Source organism: Onychostruthus taczanowskii, unplaced genomic scaffold, assembly GCF_017590055.1.
Source record: "Onychostruthus taczanowskii isolate IOZ18803 unplaced genomic scaffold, ASM1759005v1 scaffold47, whole genome shotgun sequence".
Taxonomy (NCBI): domain Eukaryota; kingdom Metazoa; phylum Chordata; class Aves; order Passeriformes; family Passeridae; genus Onychostruthus; species Onychostruthus taczanowskii.
In genome coordinates this window covers 4,179,035-4,197,669 of record NW_024502236.1, presented here as the reverse complement: position 1 = coordinate 4,197,669, position 18,635 = coordinate 4,179,035, and the positions used below count along the sequence as shown (strand labels likewise).

Below are 18,635 nucleotides of genomic sequence, written 5' to 3'. Positions count from 1 at the left end.
GACATGGCAATATTCTCCCTAAGAAAGGATGACCATTAGGCACAATACAACAACTAATGAATGGAAAGTAGAAGTTCACATTTCACAATCTAGCAACATACTAGTAGAAGACAAGCAAAAGACTAGTAGAAGTTTACAATTAAATAGCTGCAGTCATCATAATTTAAAAAACCAACCAAACAAAAAAACCCACCCAAATTTATCTGCTAGATTTCATTTGTTATTTAGTAAATTAGAGTACTCTCTACTACAGATGACCTGGTGGCTGTCTAATATTACAGACTGGAGCAGGGGCTATCCAGCCCAAAGGTTAGGGCCTGTGTCCAGAACTGGGAAATGAGCAAACGTTCATGGCCAAAAACCAGGAACCAGAAAGTCAAACCAAGGGTCAGCAGCCAGAGATAGGAATAAGCATCTGCCCAGGAATCACGACCTGAAATCAGAAACCCACAAGAAGAAACTGCAACCACAGGGCACAGTGCAGAGGTGGTTCTGAAAATATACACTGTGATGTGTGAGCGGATGCACCAGGGCTCCACCTTGGACCTGCTCCTGAGCCGTGGCTGAGGTGCTCTGGCTGATGGCTCCAAACCGCAGAGACCCTCATTTACTACTACAGAAGAAGATCTTACCACAGATTAGCAAATTTTACCTGAAAAACATGGCAAATAGACCAGCCTTCTAGCCTCCAAAACTCTCTGGATGTTGAGAAGGACAGAAACTCTTTTCTCAGTATCACACTTGTTTAGGTAGATCCATAGAAGGCTTACAGCTCTGCTGCAGCCAATCCAGCAAGCTCCAGAGGAATTACATCCACTTAACACTTCCATATTTTGTACTAAGAGGCAACTTCCAAAACTGTTAAGAGCAGGAATGAATTAAAACAAAGTTATCAGAGTATGGCTCCTTAGAGTTTTGATAATCCTGTGACATTCCTAAGGGGTTTTGTGCCATCATTGGAGAGAGGGGTGCCAAACGGTCAGACTGGATTTCTACCTGTAATTGTATTTGCATGAAGCAGCAGTGGAGGAAGGTTGTGTGCAGCAGGGCCTGCTGTGACAAATCAGATCAAAAGGTAAGTAGAATGCTTTGGGTTGGAGGTCATCTGGTCCAACCCCCTGCAGTGAGCAGGGACATCTTCAACTAGTCCAGGTTGCTCAGAGCTCCATCCAATCTGACCTTGATCAGCTTCCAGGGATGGGACATCTCCCACCCCTCTGGGCAATCTGTAACAGTGTTTCACCACCCTCATCATACAGAATTTCTCTCTTATCTCTAGTTTCAATCTATCCTCTTTCAGTTTAAAACCATTACATCTTGTCTTATCGCAAAAAAGCCCTGCTAAAAAATCTGTCCCCTTCTTCCTTATAAGTCACCTTTGTGTGCTAAAAGGTCACTAAAAGCTCTCCCCAAATTCCTCTCTTCTCCTGAGGCCCCAATTCTCTCAGCCCATCTTCATCTACCTTGCTTAGGTATGCAAGGAAATCTTAGGCACATTAAGAATTTAAATATGCAAATATCGTGCAGTGGGTCAGAGCATCCACATATTTCTTAGAAAAAAATCATGTTGAGGATTTTGCTATGACCTCACCCTATTTTTCTGTGGGAAAGAAAAATATTGTCTGACTTCCCTCATAGCATATTCTACATCTTATTGACAAATCACTTATGACACTAATTTATTAGCATAGAAATATTACTACACTCAAGACAGCCTGCTTTGATTTACTACATCAGGGTTTTTCATATGCCAAGGTCCTATCATCTCTGCTGGATCATTTAAAGTCCCTTGGCGCTTTTTTTTTTTTTTTTGTTTTTGCAACATAAGAGTTTTGCTCTGTGGCCCTGGCTAAAATCCTGAGTATTGGAATGGATTTGCTGCTCAAAGGAAGATTCACTGACCTCTGATTCACTTAAGATATACAGGATTTGTTTATCAAAACCATCTTTACATTAGCTCCTTGCCATAAAAGTCAATGGCAAAGAATCAAAAGTAAATTCCAACCATTAGAGACAAGCCGCTTAAATTGCAACACTGTTTTATCCTCCTTGTGTGAAATCTACATTTATGACATTCAAAGGGAAGGAATGCAACAAAATCCATCTATCCCTTTCCAAGCAGTTAGTGTTCCAGGGGTTGATATCTGCTTAGAGTTGTGAAAACACCACCACCACTTTAAAGAAGCTGGGTGTAATGACTGTATCCAGAGGCACCTGCTGAATTCCACAGAGATGTGAAGCCTTGTAAGATTCAAGACTCTTTTTGCCATCACCATTATATTACAAGGAAGCTGGGTGACCAAGTTTATGAGCGGTTGTTCCAAGTTTTTTTTCCTCTCTTCCATGGCTTCATTTACTTCATGCACAGCAGTGACTCCTGGTCCTAGTCAAAGTAAGCAAGCCCTGCATCACCAGTATCCCAGACTACAGGAGCCTGTTCAGAAAATATGTTAAAAATAGAAAACTTGAGACTGAAATAAAAACTTAAGCTCTGTCCCTCACATAAATTGATTTGGTATTTGAAAAATCAAAGTCTCATTGACCTAAAGCTTGTGGCTCAGATGAAATCCATAGAAAATCAACTGGCTTATTTTTAATTTAAGGATCTTTCCTGGAAAAAGAAAAAAGTACATCTTAACACCTAACTGAAGATAACCAATTATTTTATCTTGTCTCCACTTCTTCTGAAACCAAATAAGCCCAATTTCACTGTTACTTAAGAATGAGCTATCAAAATGGGATGTGAATAAAAAAAGTGGACATATTTTCAAGTCCTTCTTGCATTCCCTGAGTTTTTAATATATATTTCAGCAAATGCTACTTTAGCTGTAGCAATAAATTTGAGCACCTGTTGTTTGTGTACCTACCAGTCTCTCAAATAGACCAGTTCATGCTATAATTCCAAAGAGTATGTTCGTATTTTGTCTGAAAAGTAAACAATTCATCTCCTCACAAGGAAACAAGTCTGCTTGTCAGCACAGAAAATAAATGCATGGTGATGCCATATATCCAGCATAAAATAATAGCACATAGTTTTGAAATAAAAATAAATACATTAAACCATTCTATGTGTATAAATTCAATTAATGTAAACAAGAAAAAGCTAATTAGTGAACATTTCAGCTGCAGTATGGAAAACAGGCGACACGTGCACCTTGAAGTCTGTGAGGAGCACGCTTGCTCCTCTTTGGAGGAGCACACCACCCACCAGCATGGCTGATAAGGCACTGAAATGCCCCGATGTTTTCCCCTCCCTCTCTAGCAGATATGGCAGCACGGTGGAGATACCCAGCTGCGTCAGACGACCGCTGGGGAAGCGAAATCTTCAGCAGGAACTTTGTACCCGAATATATCTGAAAGTCAACACGGCTCATTGTCGCATTAGGGAGCTGCTGCTGTCCCAGGATTGCTGAGATACTTGGCAAGACAGACAGGCAGCCTCTCTGTCTCCTCGATGGCGTCTGCCTTGCTGCAGATTTGTCATGCAATTCATCGAGTTGAACTGAGCACATAAATTCTCAGTTATGACTAGAAAGTTAGAAAATTCTCCACAGATGAAAACTAGGCATCCGTGATGATAGTCAGGCAGGGAGCACCTTGGGGAGCAACAGCAGGAACAAAGGATCACTCCCAGAGTGTGAGAGTGACTTAGAGAAAGGAAGAACAAGCTAAAAGTAACACTGGCGAGAAATTAATTCAATGTTAACTCTAGAAGATCCTTCTACATTCATTCATTTTCCAGTCAAAACATCATTAAATATTTAAATCACTCCCACCATATGTGGCAGTTTATTGAGATTTGTTTTTGAGAACGGAGAGTTCAGCAAACCAAAAGCTTCTACTACAATCTCAACTGAATTTAAAATCAGCACCTTCACAATAAACCACTGATCTCCACCCATGACTGTGGCAAACCAGCTGCCAGACACACAACGGGGAGATCATGCAGAGCCCTCCACTTAACACAGAAGCTATACAAATCTCGATTTTCATATAAAATCTCATGTCAGACAGGAAGACCAAAACCAACAAGGTCCTTTCATAATAAATACTCAAACCTTTCTCATATCATATATTTTATATGACGTCTATCATAATTCATATGTTGTAAGCAAATTTGGTTATTTTACTCTTTTTTCTTTTCCTAGAAAAGCTTATTTTCAATCCATATTCTAAACAGTGCAGGCCATGCTCTATGACTGAAGTGCAAATACCTGAGCTTCTTGCCAGAGAGACTTAAACCTCTACAAATGAGGAAACAAACATTACTTTTGAACAACTCTTTTGAAGAAGTTTGTCAAAGTCCTTACATAGTAAATATATGTGACCTATAAAAATAACTTCATTTTAGTCCACTCTTTCCTTCTTATTTTATAACAATGTGTGTTACTCACCTAATGTGTACCTAACATGTTTCATTAATATCAACGTATAAAGTAGTGAGCTACTCAGAATCCTCTTTAATTTTAAGATTTACCCAGGGTACTTTGTATTTTATTTCAAATTAGATTTTTTTTAAAAATTGGCCAAGTCCTAGTGTGCGAACAGTTTTACTGAATACGACACCAAATGATCAATTTTGTTAATTTGCTGTAGAGAGCACTTTAAGTATCTCTACAGTCACCTTCTTGCTGACATAACACAACCTACATTAGGAAGAAGCAATGGGTGACAGAAAGTTTGCCTTAACTATCCCAGGAGAATAAAGCAGTAAAACTGTAGCTGCGGACAAGCCTCTTACTCTATCCAGCCAGTGTGGTCAAGACTGAATGAAGAAGACTCTCAGAAAGTTCTGAAGATGAGGGCAAAACCAAAACAATAATGAGAAACAAATAAAAATAACTTTTGGACTATTCTGGTTTGGCTTTTTTCAGTACTCCTGCCAAAGGAAATCCTCCTGAATTTTCTTAAGACACCTGTATTTGCATGAGAAAGAGGAAGCTAGATGGGAGGGTTTTTTCTGATAGCCTTACCTGGAGGGGTTTGAAACAGGGACTGGGGAGTGTGTAAACTGAGAAGAAAACATTTCACAGGCACAGATTTTTTAGTGGAAAGATACTAGTTCCCAGATTAAAACATATCCTGAAGGTCATATTTGCATGCATACACCATTTTTTGCCCACCTTTTTTTTTTTTTTTTTTTTTTTTCCAGAAGGGGCAATAACAGTCTTCTCTTTTAAGAGTCTTGGTACTTTGAATAAATTCCAACTTTTACACTACCTGTTGGATGTCTCCTCAATGTTAGGATCCTAGTAGATCTGCAACCAGCTAGTATGGCACAGTCCTTCTCTGGGATCCATTTTTTTTCGTTCAGGCAGGCAACAGATGGGATGATTTTCAAACTATCTGCTGAGAAAGAAAACAGGCAGCTTCAAACAAAAGAAGGTACACCCAGGAAAAAATTTAAAATAAAACAAAAAGGGGGGAAAAAGAGAGGAAAAGTAAAGAAGCAGAAAACTGAAAACAAAAATTGACTTGCAAGTAATTTTCCTGTTTATTCTTGTATTTCTAACTGAAGCCAGGTGACACAGGCACACAAGGCTATGATGAAAATTGGGTGAGGGGAAGGCAAGAGGGAGATGCAAACATTCACCTGTCTACTTCAGTGGAGCCAACAACTAGCCAGCATAGTTTCTACCTCACAAACACAGTCCCAGTTCCTGTTTTGCTTGATTTGGACTATGTACCTGAACTTCAGCCTACTGCCCTGGCCCATGAAACCTCACTAACCAAGGGGCTATAGGCACTCTCCTCCTTCCTTCCTTTACACCTTCCCCTGCAAATATATTATTATTAATATGTGGTCAATGCCAACAGAAAAGAATGAAGGAATCCCACTCCATACAGTAGTAATGTCCTGACAGGGTTCATAATTTTGGATGAGGTAAGCCAAGGCTCAAATCTGTAGCCACCACTCAGAAGAGCTCTATCACCTGAAGGACTTTTATCAGTGCAGCAGACAATGTACACATTTTATAGCTGTTAACTTTATTATCTTCTCCCCACCTTTTGTGTATTTTCAGTTGCCAGAAGTGCTGGGGACGGTAGTGAGAGTCAGAGTTTCATAGGAAACAAAGATTCCAAGGCCAGGGACAATCAGCCTAGCAAAGAGAGGCCAGAGACTCGGGTGGAACTGCAGCAGTGGGAACAACATCAAATGTTACTCACCATTGCTACTGTGTCAGGGATTTGCATCAGTGCAGAACGAATGAACTGATCAGGGATGTGCTCTGCCACAGTCACTACTTCCAACAATGGCTCAATGTGCTCACTGCAGCGGCTGCACGCAGACAACAAAGAGTAGCAGGAAAAAATCTCCCTAATATTCCTGAGTTTCCACAGTCCAGGACAGGAAAGAAACATCACAGGTGCAGTTCCTGTTATTTCTATTTCCCAGCATTCTCCCAGGAAGGGCTTAGCCATCATAACATATTATTTTGGATCTGTGGACCTTGGCTGACCATTTTTTCCCACCCACTTCTTTTTAAGCACTGAGTACCTCATGCTCTCTTCCAAGTCCTCTCAAGCCGTGGTCTGGAGTGTTCACTGTAGGGTCCTTGTTAGTTTCTTAAATATATTGCTTAGAAAGGGAAGGTCAGACCTGAAGTAATAACAAAAGCACAGAACTAACCCACCAGAGGAAGGCTCCTCTGAAGTTGGTGGACTCATGAATGATGGCAGGAAGGAAAAAATCATCGTTTCTAAGCACACAAATCTTTTGGTCCAGTACTCAAGTTTTTGGCTATTGCAGTCCTTCCACTAATCCTGGTTTTATTCATGGTTTTCTATAATTAAATTTATTGAACCCAGACATATAGCAGCCATGACACAATGGGGGCAGACTTCTGATGTCTGAGAAAGTTTTCTGAACATGCATGTTCCTTTTAGTGAGGTGAGATGACAGCAGTCTGCTCAGACCTGCGGCATGCTGTGGGCACTGAACACTGATGACTTGGTTTACCACCCATGGTTTATCATCCTTTCCATGATAAAGGATGTGGCAACAGACAGGAAATTTTTCTCTACCTGTAATACAGCTACAGCACTGCCTGAAATATAAATTCCTCCAAGGGTGTTTGTACCAGCCTTTGCTCTCAGCTGTCAGTCTCCGTTCTCACTCAGGGTCTGTGCTTGGGTACAGCAGCCTTTGATATGACCACAGCTAATCAAAAAAGCTGCACAGGTGGGTTTTCAGCCCTTATGAATAAGAAAGTTGGGGTTAGCTTCGAAAAAGCCTCTGAAGGAGGTGAAAAAGGAAGATTTGAAAGCAGGATATCCAGACGCATTAAGTTCTCTTCACCCCCACGGTGTGGAACACCGTTACCATGACACAAAGGGAACACAGGGACCAGCTTTTTTTCTTTCTTGTTTCTTTTTTTAAAAGAGTTGTTTCATCTCTTTGGATATATAGAATTAGCTGTTCATTTTTTCCCTCATTTAAATACCTCTCAGGAGGAAGGAGAATGCACACGGGCACTACTTCCCACATGCACCATTTTCCAACTCTGCTCCTTCACAGGGGTTTGGTGAGGTCACTCCATTATGCAGCACATTATTTTTAAACACTTCAGTGACTCCTTCCAAAAAGTTCCCTCTTTAATGAAATCTGACATGACAGAAAAGGGAACGGGAAGTTTTTGTTGGTTGTACTTATAATCTTAAATTGCTTATCCCGAGTGTGTCAGACAGCAGGGCCACGGGGCCAGCAAGGCTTCAGCCACTGACCTCCGAACCCCGGCCGGACCTTGCCCCGGTCAGCTCCATGACAGGAAAACTGGCAGACTTTGAACCCAGGCTTTGGGGCTGTGAGCAGGGGAACAGCTGCACTTTGCAACAGGAACTTTGTACTTCGACACATGGACATTTAATCTCCATAAAAGAGCCTTTGTTTCATTACTTATTAACATCTCCTCCTTGAGTAAAGTTCTTTGTTAATGAGGCTTTAGAGCATGGTGTGAGGGTTTTTTCCCCCACTTTCCTATGCCCAGAAAATAAAACCCACCACCCACCTTGATAGAATTACATTAAATGTTAAAGAGTTAAAAAATCAATTTCAGACTTTATGCACCTTCTGAATACTGTGGATATTTGCTATGTGCTCTATTCTGAGTGATCAGTTCTAATGGCCAGAGCTAAATACAGAAATCAGGCAATGTTCTGAGGCCTGTCTTTGCGGAGATCACTTTTTGAGATGATACCTACAGTAATTCAGCCCACAGTGACATTCAACCTTACTTAACAAATCAGCTAAAAAGATGAAATAGTAGAAAAGTGTCAGCCCATCCACACTAAAAAGCCATACTTTATAACAGTGTCATGAGTTTTATAGTTGCACAGCTTTTTGCTACCAGTTTTACTTTGGAGCAGTGTCAGTGCTTGGCTTCTGTGTATTTCATCATAAAATATGCTAACACGCACAGCCCAGCAAATCTGAAGAGAAGACATTTGTGCCCTGTCCTTCACTAAAATAAATCTTTGATCAGGAACAGAAACCTACCTAAACATCAAATGAAAACCTCAAGAAAGAGGGCACCTAAGATGCTTTAGTCATTTCTGTACCAACAGCAAAAGCTCAAGATGCCTGTAAGCATTTACTGTAACAAAACCAACTGAGAGAAAAGTACTGGGAGATCCTGGTAATGCTCCATTATATCTGTGTTGTCACAAAAATATGGAGCAGCTAAAGAAGATTAAGAAAGGAAAGGTGTACTGAACAATTCTTCATCTGTAACTAGAATAAAACAAATACTTGGAAGTATAATATTTGTTACAGCTTGTTAGAAATAAATTATCCACAGACAGAGATCACAGTCACACTTTTCCTATTTTTCATCACTACCATCTTTTCAACATGAATTTCCTTCCATGCCTCTCTGGTGAGTTTTTTCTCTTCCTTTTTTGTTTCTCTTCCATGTGATGGGGGAGACACCCTCACACACACCTGACCCAGTTTTCCTTCATTTTCATTAACAGTATGATACAAAAAAGGAAATTTCCAACTAGTCTAGCAAGTCAGGTAGGTAAATGATGTGAAGGGATATCAAAGCACTCCCTTGCATGAGCTGGGCTAGCTTGCTGCAGAAGCGATCAGATGAGGAGAGTCAGCTCCCACTGCTCCCTAAGAGAAGCCCATGACTTTTCTCATTTGGATGTATTTTTTTACACCCCTCTCCCCCCCCCCCCCCCCCCCCTCCCCTCTTCAGGGCATTGCTTTGTCAGCATCATCATCCATCCAATGCCAAAGTTTGATTTGCACACTTTGCAGAGAGCGGACTGACAGAAAATGACACAATTACTTTCCTTCTATTACTACATTTTGGGTAAGAGTACTTTTGCCCTGCTATGACCTGCAGAGCAGCTGGCAGAGCTACAACTGTGTTACACCTTATTATTTCCCTCTGTTTATCCAGCAAGCTGGGACTTTCTCCTCCTTGAGGAGCCCCTCAAAGATAAGGCAGGCATTATGCATTCCTCATCACCTCCGCCCTGGAACACGGCCCTCCAGTCACACGGGCCTAGCATCATGATCATAAGATTTAGCTGCTGCTAAGAATAGGCACGATCCTTTGGAAGAGATCCTGCTTTATTCCTGGGTGCAGCTTCTGAATGGTGTTAGACAATAAAACCCTTTAGGCTGGATTCCGGATGGCACCTGCCTGCTCTTTCCATCAGCTCAGGGGTGTCAGACCTCTCCCCGAGAGGGCAGGCACGAAGGTCTGTGCCTTTTGCTTAGTTAGGGACAGCTGCAGACGTGCACAGGAAACCATAATGTCTCTGGGAACAAAGCAGGAAAGCCTCTGGGAAACTACAATACCTTTAATTTAAATAAATAAATAAAAATAAATAAGCATGGAAAGAGAGCTGAGAAGAGCCACAAGAATGATTTTGTTCCAGAAAAGAAAAAAAAAAAAAAGACTCCTGCCAGTGAGACACTGAACTAAATGTATTTTGCTTCAAAGAGAAGATTATAATCTTTAAGGGACTAGACAAGAAGAAGATATTTCATAAGACTCTAAATTAGTGGGCAGACACACAACAGAATCCAATATTTGCAAGTTCAATCTGAAGATAAAAAGCACGATTTAAGTCTAATTAGCCACTGAGATGAATTGTCAAAAGATGCAGTAAATTCTCCATCACTAAGAAGCTATTTTAATTATTATATTCTTAGCTTCCACTAGAGCCCAGAAGTCTCAGACAAACCCAATAATCTCTAAGTTTATCTAACATCTAGTACAAGCCACCCCTCTGTCTGAAAATTGTTCCTGTTGCTAATTCCAATTAGATTATTTTTTTCCCAAGAAATTCAAGGTGGGAGAATTATGACAAGTGGATAATTAGGGCATACAACATCAGGTCACGTAGACATTATTTATATAATAGCATTCCTCAGTCCAGTGCTTCCAGGGCAAAAAATAAAAGGTATTCCCTAATGTCTCATTCAGGTTAGAAAATCGAAACAACAACAAAACCCCAACCAAACAAAAAGGACTATCACGTTAGATAGAAACTTTAAAATATACGGTATCATGTACAGCACTGTCACGTGCTTTTATCAGTTCCAGAATTCACCACAGAGAATCACAGAATGACCTAAGTTGGAAGGGACCTTAAAGATCATCTCATTCCAGCCCGCATGCCATGGGCAGGAACACCTTCTACCATCCCATGTTGCTCGGAGTCCCATCCAACCTGGCCTTGAACACTTCCAGGGAGGGGGAATCCTGACCTTCTCTGGGAAATCTGTTCCAGTGCCACAGAATCTTCACAGAAAAGATTTTTTCCCTAATATCTAATCTATTCTAAACCTGCTCTCTTTCAATTTGAACCCATTCCCCTTTGTTCTGTCCCTACATGCTCCTGTACATAGGAATATTTACAGTATTTATGTAAAGAGAGGGAAGGTTTCACACTGGCACTATCAGGCACTCTACCAATTCCCTCCTGGAACATTTTAGCATTATTCTATACCCTAAACAAAAAACCATTGCTAGCAGAACATTATTTCTCTTTTGGTCCTCCAGGAGTTTACATGGGTAGCTCCTATTAACACTAATCAGAGTTAAGGGCAGAAATCCCCCATGGACAGCCATGGTGTCTGGGGATATGTCCATAATTAATCTGTTCTGAGAGTCTAATTTTGAAACAAAAGTAATCAGGCTTAAGATGGGTTATATTAAGAGCAATAAACCTGTGACTGCATATTTGCCTATATATATGTATATACTGTATCCAATGTCAGACCAATGTAGTCTGACAAATAGTTCACAAGACAACTTCTAAAAACAAGCTCTATCTTAGCTCAGTTTGGGAGCACGATATGTGAATATGCAAGAAGAGAAAAACCACAGTGGGGTTTGTCTTCTTTCTGTTTCTTACTCTTTGCAGCACATCATTATTATAAATGTTAATGCTCATCATTGTTCCTCTTCACATCACATTGCCCAGGCTCAGCAAAGCTAACATAATCCTAGCACTTCTGATGTTACAAATTAAAATTACCTGTGCAACACCATGGGAATATTTGTAATACCAAAGATGTGGAACGGGGACTTTGTGACAAGTACATGGAGGAGAGAAGAGGAATCTAGAAGGCTTGAACATGAGTGGTTTTGCAAGTAAGAGATGCTGTAAAGGAACAGGGAATACAAAATAGAATCATGCCAACAAAACTTGGTTTCAGTATTATTTAGGATTTCTGTCACAGAAAAAGACACTTTCAAGTCTGTGGCTGCTGATGCTCCAGCACAATTGATGCCCAAATCATACATAATGTATTATATACAACACAGTATATTAACTCAGCTTCAAAGTGTTAATATGTCATGAAACTTAATTCAGATATCACAGATTATGCAAAGGAGGTAGAGATGTGGAGGCATACTCTCGTTTCTCAAAGGTGTCAGGCAGACAGCTTCGTGTCCCCAGTCCAGGAGAACACATCAGCAGCTTGCTCTAAACCTGTTTCTCAAGGTGAGGGCTGAGTGGCTCTTCACCCCAGTGTTTTTGACAAAGAAATCCCATACTGAGGGCAAACCTATGCATTAAAAAGAAAAAGGGCAGAAGAAGAAAATAGCTCAGGTTTTGCAGTGTCACAGCTGCTGATATATTTTATACTGCAGATGTGAAAACTGTATAAGAACAGAAGAATTTATAATATTCTTTATCTACAATAACCCCAAGCCCTAACTAGTTCTGTATGGGTAAAAAATGCAACTGTACCCTCTGAATGTCCATGAATAAGTAGCAGCAATGGAGACAAACTGTTTTCCTGGTCAGATGCTGGGAAGAAAGACCACAAACCAAGTTGGGAATGGAGTAGCATGGACACTTATCTAGTGTCTCTGTCAGCTGGGAAGGCAGCTTCAGAACAACAACAGAACTTAAAATGGAGATAGAGACCTTCTTCCTTTTCCACACACACACTGTTTTTGTGAGTCTCTCACTAACTGCTCTCTCCCTGAGGAATTCCATGCTTCACATAAGCTGCTACTAAAGGAGACCATAAACAACACCTACCAAAATTACACTGGAAGCAACAGAGGGAAAGGAAGCTTTTGCTCCTGGTATGAAACTTTCAAAATCCCCTTTGGAGTCACTTCAGCTGAGGGAAGAGGAATGTGATCTAAGACTAAAAGTAAAGTTTAGCTCCTGACGCTGCCATATTATTTTTGCATGAACTTGGGCCCTGACACTTTTAAAAACAAGTGGGAAGAGATATATCTAATTGTCTCTGGGTGTCACTTCATCTGTGGAAAAGGGAAAACAGGTGACAACTTTCTGCCTACAGAGATAATATAGGTAGAGAGCATTAAGCATTAAAATATTAAGATACTCTGGACACATATTAAGTCTTTAATATAGACTGTCCACTAATATCTATCATCTTTCTGGGTGTTTAACTTTGAGTTATCAAATGCAATTAGAAAATACTCTTATGCAAAATACTTAATGATTTTATTCAGAAATTCTATAGGACTCCCATTATTTCAAGCAAGAATTCAAAATATAAACCAAAGGTGGATAAATAAGTGCATTTTTCTTTGTTTGAAAAAAAATTTCACTTATTTTTAATTTAAGTGCAACTCTGTCTCAGAAGCCACACACACACACAAGAACCCAAACCAAAAAACGCCTTTCTAACTCTTGAAACTTAGAGGAATCTACCTTTAGTAAATGAATTGGGGGAGTTTAAGCCTCCATGATTATCTAGGTTATGGCTTTTTTGTATTGTCTGTACTAAGCCAAGAGGAAAAAGAGATGCTTTCATTATTCCGACTTAATGAACACACTCAATTTAGACCAGCTAGACAATCCAGTGTATTTGGAAACAAAGAAAACTAAACCAGGAAAACATATGAAGTCCAGGGCTCCCTGGAAGACAAACCAGCTTGCAGGGCTGCTCATAGCCCTGCACAGCAGCTGAAGCAGGGCACGTCCCTCCTCAGTGACCACTTTGGGGAGGATGGGGAGAAATGAAACAAAGCAAGTCTGCAGGAGACACACATAGCAGAGAAACCTTGCTGTCATTAAATACTGGAAGGTCAAGGAGCTGCATTCTGTATACTTCCCCAATTTACTAAATATGTTCTTTCTGCAAGATCAACAGCTGATGCTACCAATCCTCCAAAATAACAATTCCTTGAATGTTTGCTCAAGAAAACACCATTCATGGTGGGTGATAAACAATTTGGGAGTCTGTTAAGCCCTTCTGTGACAAATTCACACCACCAATGTAGAGCTAAACAGATTTTTTTTTTTTTTTTTTTTTTTTAATGACAAAACAGTGAAGTACATGACCAGGTCATATTTGACCATCACCTTCTCCCTTAACTACTTCAAGGGGCATCCAGCCTGCACTCACCCACTTAATTCTGTCCCATTCCATGGTGGCAGAAGCTCCAGGTTCTTCTCATCTCCTCTTGGCCAAGTTAGAGCATCCTGATATCTCTCAGGTGCTCCTCATGAGGGCTCAATTCCTACTTTCTCCTCTAATGGCAAATCTTATTCTGGAGCTCCTGCCAAATATGGCTGTGAAGGCTTAGTTTTCCCATCCCCTGTTTTCTGCAATTAAACTTAGGATATAATAGAGGACTTAGGATATGTAATTAAGGCTTAGGTTGTAATAAAAGGGACGCTCTTTTGTTTAAATTCTCTGCCTTACTGTGGCTGCTTTAAATTTGTATTTCTATCATTCTCTAATTAGTATCTCTCTTCAGTCTTTAGGCTGGCTTTTCCTGTTTATAAGACTGTGGTAAAACATCATAAATCATTTAACCTAGAAAAAAGTGATCATACCAACAGCTTGCAAAAGCTACAATTATCAGTTTGCTCTCAATACTACCTGGAAAATACAGACAACAATAATTCCAGCAGAAAAAAAGTGTGGGAAAGGGGTTACAAGAATGACTTAAACTCTTCTTCCTACACAGACAGCACAACTTCTGGGGACTTCCTCACAGTAAATAAAAATATCTCAGTGAAGATAATTAGTTCAGGTGTGGCAGCAGTCTAGAAGGTGGCTCACCTGGAATCACTTCAGGTATTCACCCACCACCAAACAGCAGGCACATATTTTCCCCATCTCTCATCCTTGTTCCAGCAAGCATCCTACCATACAGGGAAAGGCAAAAGCGCCAACATAGCAGGCTCACCAGGACTAAGAGCAACCCATTAAAATGGATATAAAAGTCAGAAGAGTGGTAATGGGGAACTCATAGGAGTCATTTCCCTCCAGTTCCTCTGCCCATCCATTTTCACACATCCCTCCCTGCATTCCTCCGGGATGGCTCTTCAGGTTCTGTTCTAGTTTGCCTTATGGAGAGCCTAGGACAGTTCCCCCAGGATCAGAAACTGTGAAAGGAAAAAAATCTGCAAAGCAAGTCAGCCATCAGCTTTACAACAGCACCCTGCAAAACACAAATTCCTTCTCCACCTTTTGTTTCAGTCCTACAACACCCATATTCTGCACTTGTATGCACTCCTCTACATGAAAACAATTACTGTCCAACACATAAAAACTCTCTTTTTCATTTAAAGTGCACACATTCTCAAATTCTTCTGGAACAAGGAAAGTGTGTGAGGCTAACTACATCCTAAAATGGGCTTTTGGTTCAAAATAACCCAAACATAGCATGTATGCTTTCAATGTTAGGATGTCAGTCACCAAGGCAATAAGCACTGCTCAATGAAACCAGTCCCAGCAGAGCTTTGACAGGTTGTCATGGTTTGACCCGGAAGTACGGTTTTGGGAAGTTATGGTCAAACCAATCAGTGGCCAAATTTTAGATTGGCACCTGGTGTGGCCACTGGGGATGTGGATACGCCTCTGAGAACACACAGGGGTTAAGAGCAGAGCACTCCCAGAGAGACTTCCTCTTTGGAGTCCAGCAGGTGAGCAGATCGGACCTCTCCCCTGCCCAGCTGCGTCTGGGTGGGGGAGAGGGAGGCAATGCGGCGTGAGAGAAGGGAAGCCGGAGCCGCTGCAAGATGCAGGGGTGGAGGAGTTCCTGGGATGGTTTGGGCAGGCCCCCCAGAGAGAAGGATAAGCGGTCGGGAGGAGAAGGGGTGGGCAAGGTGCCCAGCCGCTGCCAGGACAGGCTGTGCTTTTAACCCTTTTAGTGTTGAAACAATAGAAGCTGTAAAACCCTGATCCTCTTCAGCTGGAAACTGAGAAGGGATGGAGGAGGGGAAAGATGAAGAAGGTTTGAGTAAGGGAAAGAATGCCAGCAGATGAGCACCCGAGATGGAGGAGATGATTGGAGGGGCTTTGGGCCGGACTTTTCTCTGACATAGCCACGGGTGAAGCCAGTTTCTTCCGTTAATGCAGAGACTGCTCCTTGGGGGAGGCGGCTGGCCAGGCGCCAGGAATGATAAGGCCGCGAGGAGAAGTCGAAGGAACAGAGACTGAGGGGGAGGGTGTGGTGAATCCTCGGCCTTCAGCGAAGAATCTCCGTTCCTGAGCCCCAGGCCCCAGGGGAGTGAATATGGGGGGGACAGGAGTCCCAAATGGTGAGAGGCGGCCACGTCTTGGAACTGGGCGGAAAGCATTCTTAAAAAACCTAAGGAGTAGTTTGGATCCATGGACAGTGGTGAGAGCACTGGACATGGAAGGGAGACGGTCACCATGGCAGATTTCTCTTCGAGCAGCTGCTGTGTGTGACATGGAAGCACAGAAGTTCTACTGTGTTTCCAGGGGGAAGCCGATGGCGAAAGAGGGAGACTTCTCTCTCTCCTGATGGACTGGGGGGAGCTTGTGTGAAAGGAGGGTATTGGATTGAGAATTAATGTATTAGAGGGGATTTGAATGTTAGAGGACTGGGGGGAGGAGGAGGAGGAGTGTTTTGAAAGTATTCTATTGCGGATTGATGTGTGTATGGAGGTTTCCCCTTCCTTTTCGTGTCTGTGTAGATTAATAAAGTGTTGTCTTTTCCCTCCATTCCCAAGTTAGAGCCTGCTTTGTTCTGTTCCCGGGTCACATCTCACAGCAACCATTTTGGGGGATACACCTTTCATGAGGGCACTGGCCCTGTGCCAGGGTCAATCCATGACACAGGTGTTCACAATAGATTACACAAAAAAATCAAAAAATCACCATCGACTTCTGCACTGTGAGATGAGACCCAGTTCTTTGAGGTTGGGCCATGCAGTAAAGAATCCATTATGCATCTTTGATCCTGCATTCCAGCCTCTGCCAACAAATCCACTTCGAAGATATTCCTAACGTTCCAAGTCCTAAGAAGCTTTAGTCTGTATTAATTAATTAAAAAAGGAAAAAAATTAAAGAGATATCCATGTGCCTTAGGGCGATATTCAGCCTGATCCCTCTGACAGCTTTCCTGATGGCTTTTAAATTTATTATCTTCTGCAAGAGTAGAAGCTTTGTGACAACTTTCAAAAGGAAGCTTCTGCCTTCAGCACAGGAACTGTATTTGCTTCAGTGGCAGATCAAGGTCTCCATGTGGTACAGAACAGCAATTACCCCGTGAACATTACAAATATGCCAGAAAGCACATAGGAAAAAAAGTATATGCAAAGTCAGAAGCTAGTCAAAACTCATCCCAGAAAGTCTTCTCTGAGCAAAAGTTCATGGGAGAGGGGAAGGGAGAATTAAAACAAGTCTGGCTGCACATCTTGAACTTGCTGAAATCCGAAGACATTTAAACCAAACACAGCAATTTACTCATAGAGGCTGAGTTCTTGTTTGTACAATGACTGCATGGGGGAGGAACAGAAAACTCCTGCTAAGAATTTCTTCTCCTGGGTCAACTGGACCTAAAAGGATTTTAAAGAAATTGGATGCCTGCTCTAAGGAAAGCCATTACTGCAAAAGCTCTACCAACCTGTAGACTTAGGAGAGCTGTGACCCCATTACAGATGCTACACCAGAACATTGGGCACGGCCTCCTTTGTAAACCTGCTACAAGAAAAACTGCCCCTTTAGCAAGGTACAGGCTCTAAACCCACATAGACAACAAAACAGACACCAAAACCATGCCAAAAACTTCCCAGAAGTTTTCATTTTTCAGTGGAGGAGGTGAATTAGGTGAAGTCAAACCTAAGCATGTGAACCTGCCTGCCTTCCTTCTATCTGAGCTGCAGTACCAGTTGTGGGCTCTGCACCTCCCAGTGTGTGTCTGTCAGTAAGGATGGGTGAATCACTGTGGCAGCCTTCTCCCTCTGCCCATCATCCTTTCCAAAACACAGGAAACAGCTGTCAGGTCAGTTCTGAAAGTTGGTTAATAATTACACAGACTAATTATTAGCCTTTCATCTTAAGAATTAGCATTTCAAAACTGTTTTATTAATCAGCCTTGTTACAGGTATGGACCATTGTAATCTTTGGATTTTTATTTTTTTTAAATGCTTTTAGAATATTTTTTTCATTATTAAATTACCATAGAGGTTTCTGGAGGTACTGTTACAGAACTTGTAATAGCTTGACACCCTCCACCCCTCTTTCAATTCCAATTCACTATCTAGGTGAATGACTATCTAAAATTATCAGCATACTCTCCAGATATCACTATCTAGAATAATCTGGCTCCTAATGCTTAGCAGATACAGTAATAACATACCTAATTTTTAACTTTCATGATAGGGTTCCCCTGGGACAGAGTAGAAGGAAGACTGATTTATTATTAATATTATAAATAATTAAAATTAATGAAATGCATGAAAAGTGGAAAGTGTGAACCAAAGGAAGAACTAGCACACAAGCCTTAATGTAAATTAGTGACTCTGTGTCTGTACAATGCCATTCTGTGCTTCTTTACATCCCTGCAAAGCATGCATAAAATCTTACTAGAACAAAGTGATATAATTTCCCACTCATTTTCCACACATAGAAGTATCTACAGAAGGTGCAAGGCAGGGGAGAGAGTGGTCAGTCAATCGTGTTTTAATTTACAGCTATTTTTGTCTAAACCCTGAATGGCCTGCCAATTATGAACAGTACCAGCTGGGCTGTCAGGAGAGCAGGCTAAGAAGGACACACAGAAAAAGAAAACAATCATAATGCAAAAATGAAGAGCAGGAGAGAAGTTTGGAGTGGGGAAGACCCGATGGGAAGCCCAGCTCTGGTTTTTCAATGCCTCACTACAGTCCTGTCTTCCACAACCTCCCAAATAAAACCA

General features: G+C 41.4%; 1 protein-coding gene across 5 annotated transcripts in view; it reads right to left on the bottom strand.

Annotated features, from left to right (window-relative positions):
• NRIP1 (nuclear receptor interacting protein 1) overlaps nt 1-18,635 on the bottom strand; it is a 141,299-nt gene that overhangs the window by 88,747 nt on the left and 33,917 nt on the right. For 3 of the 5 annotated variants that reach the window (XM_041414767.1, XM_041414763.1, XM_041414770.1), the window contains exon 2: nt 5,221-5,349. The gene's annotated coding sequence lies outside the window, so the exon portion shown is untranslated. The remainder of the gene's footprint in view (nt 1-5,220; nt 5,350-18,635) is intronic. The other 2 variants (XM_041414764.1, XM_041414766.1) reach the window with 1 other exon arrangement.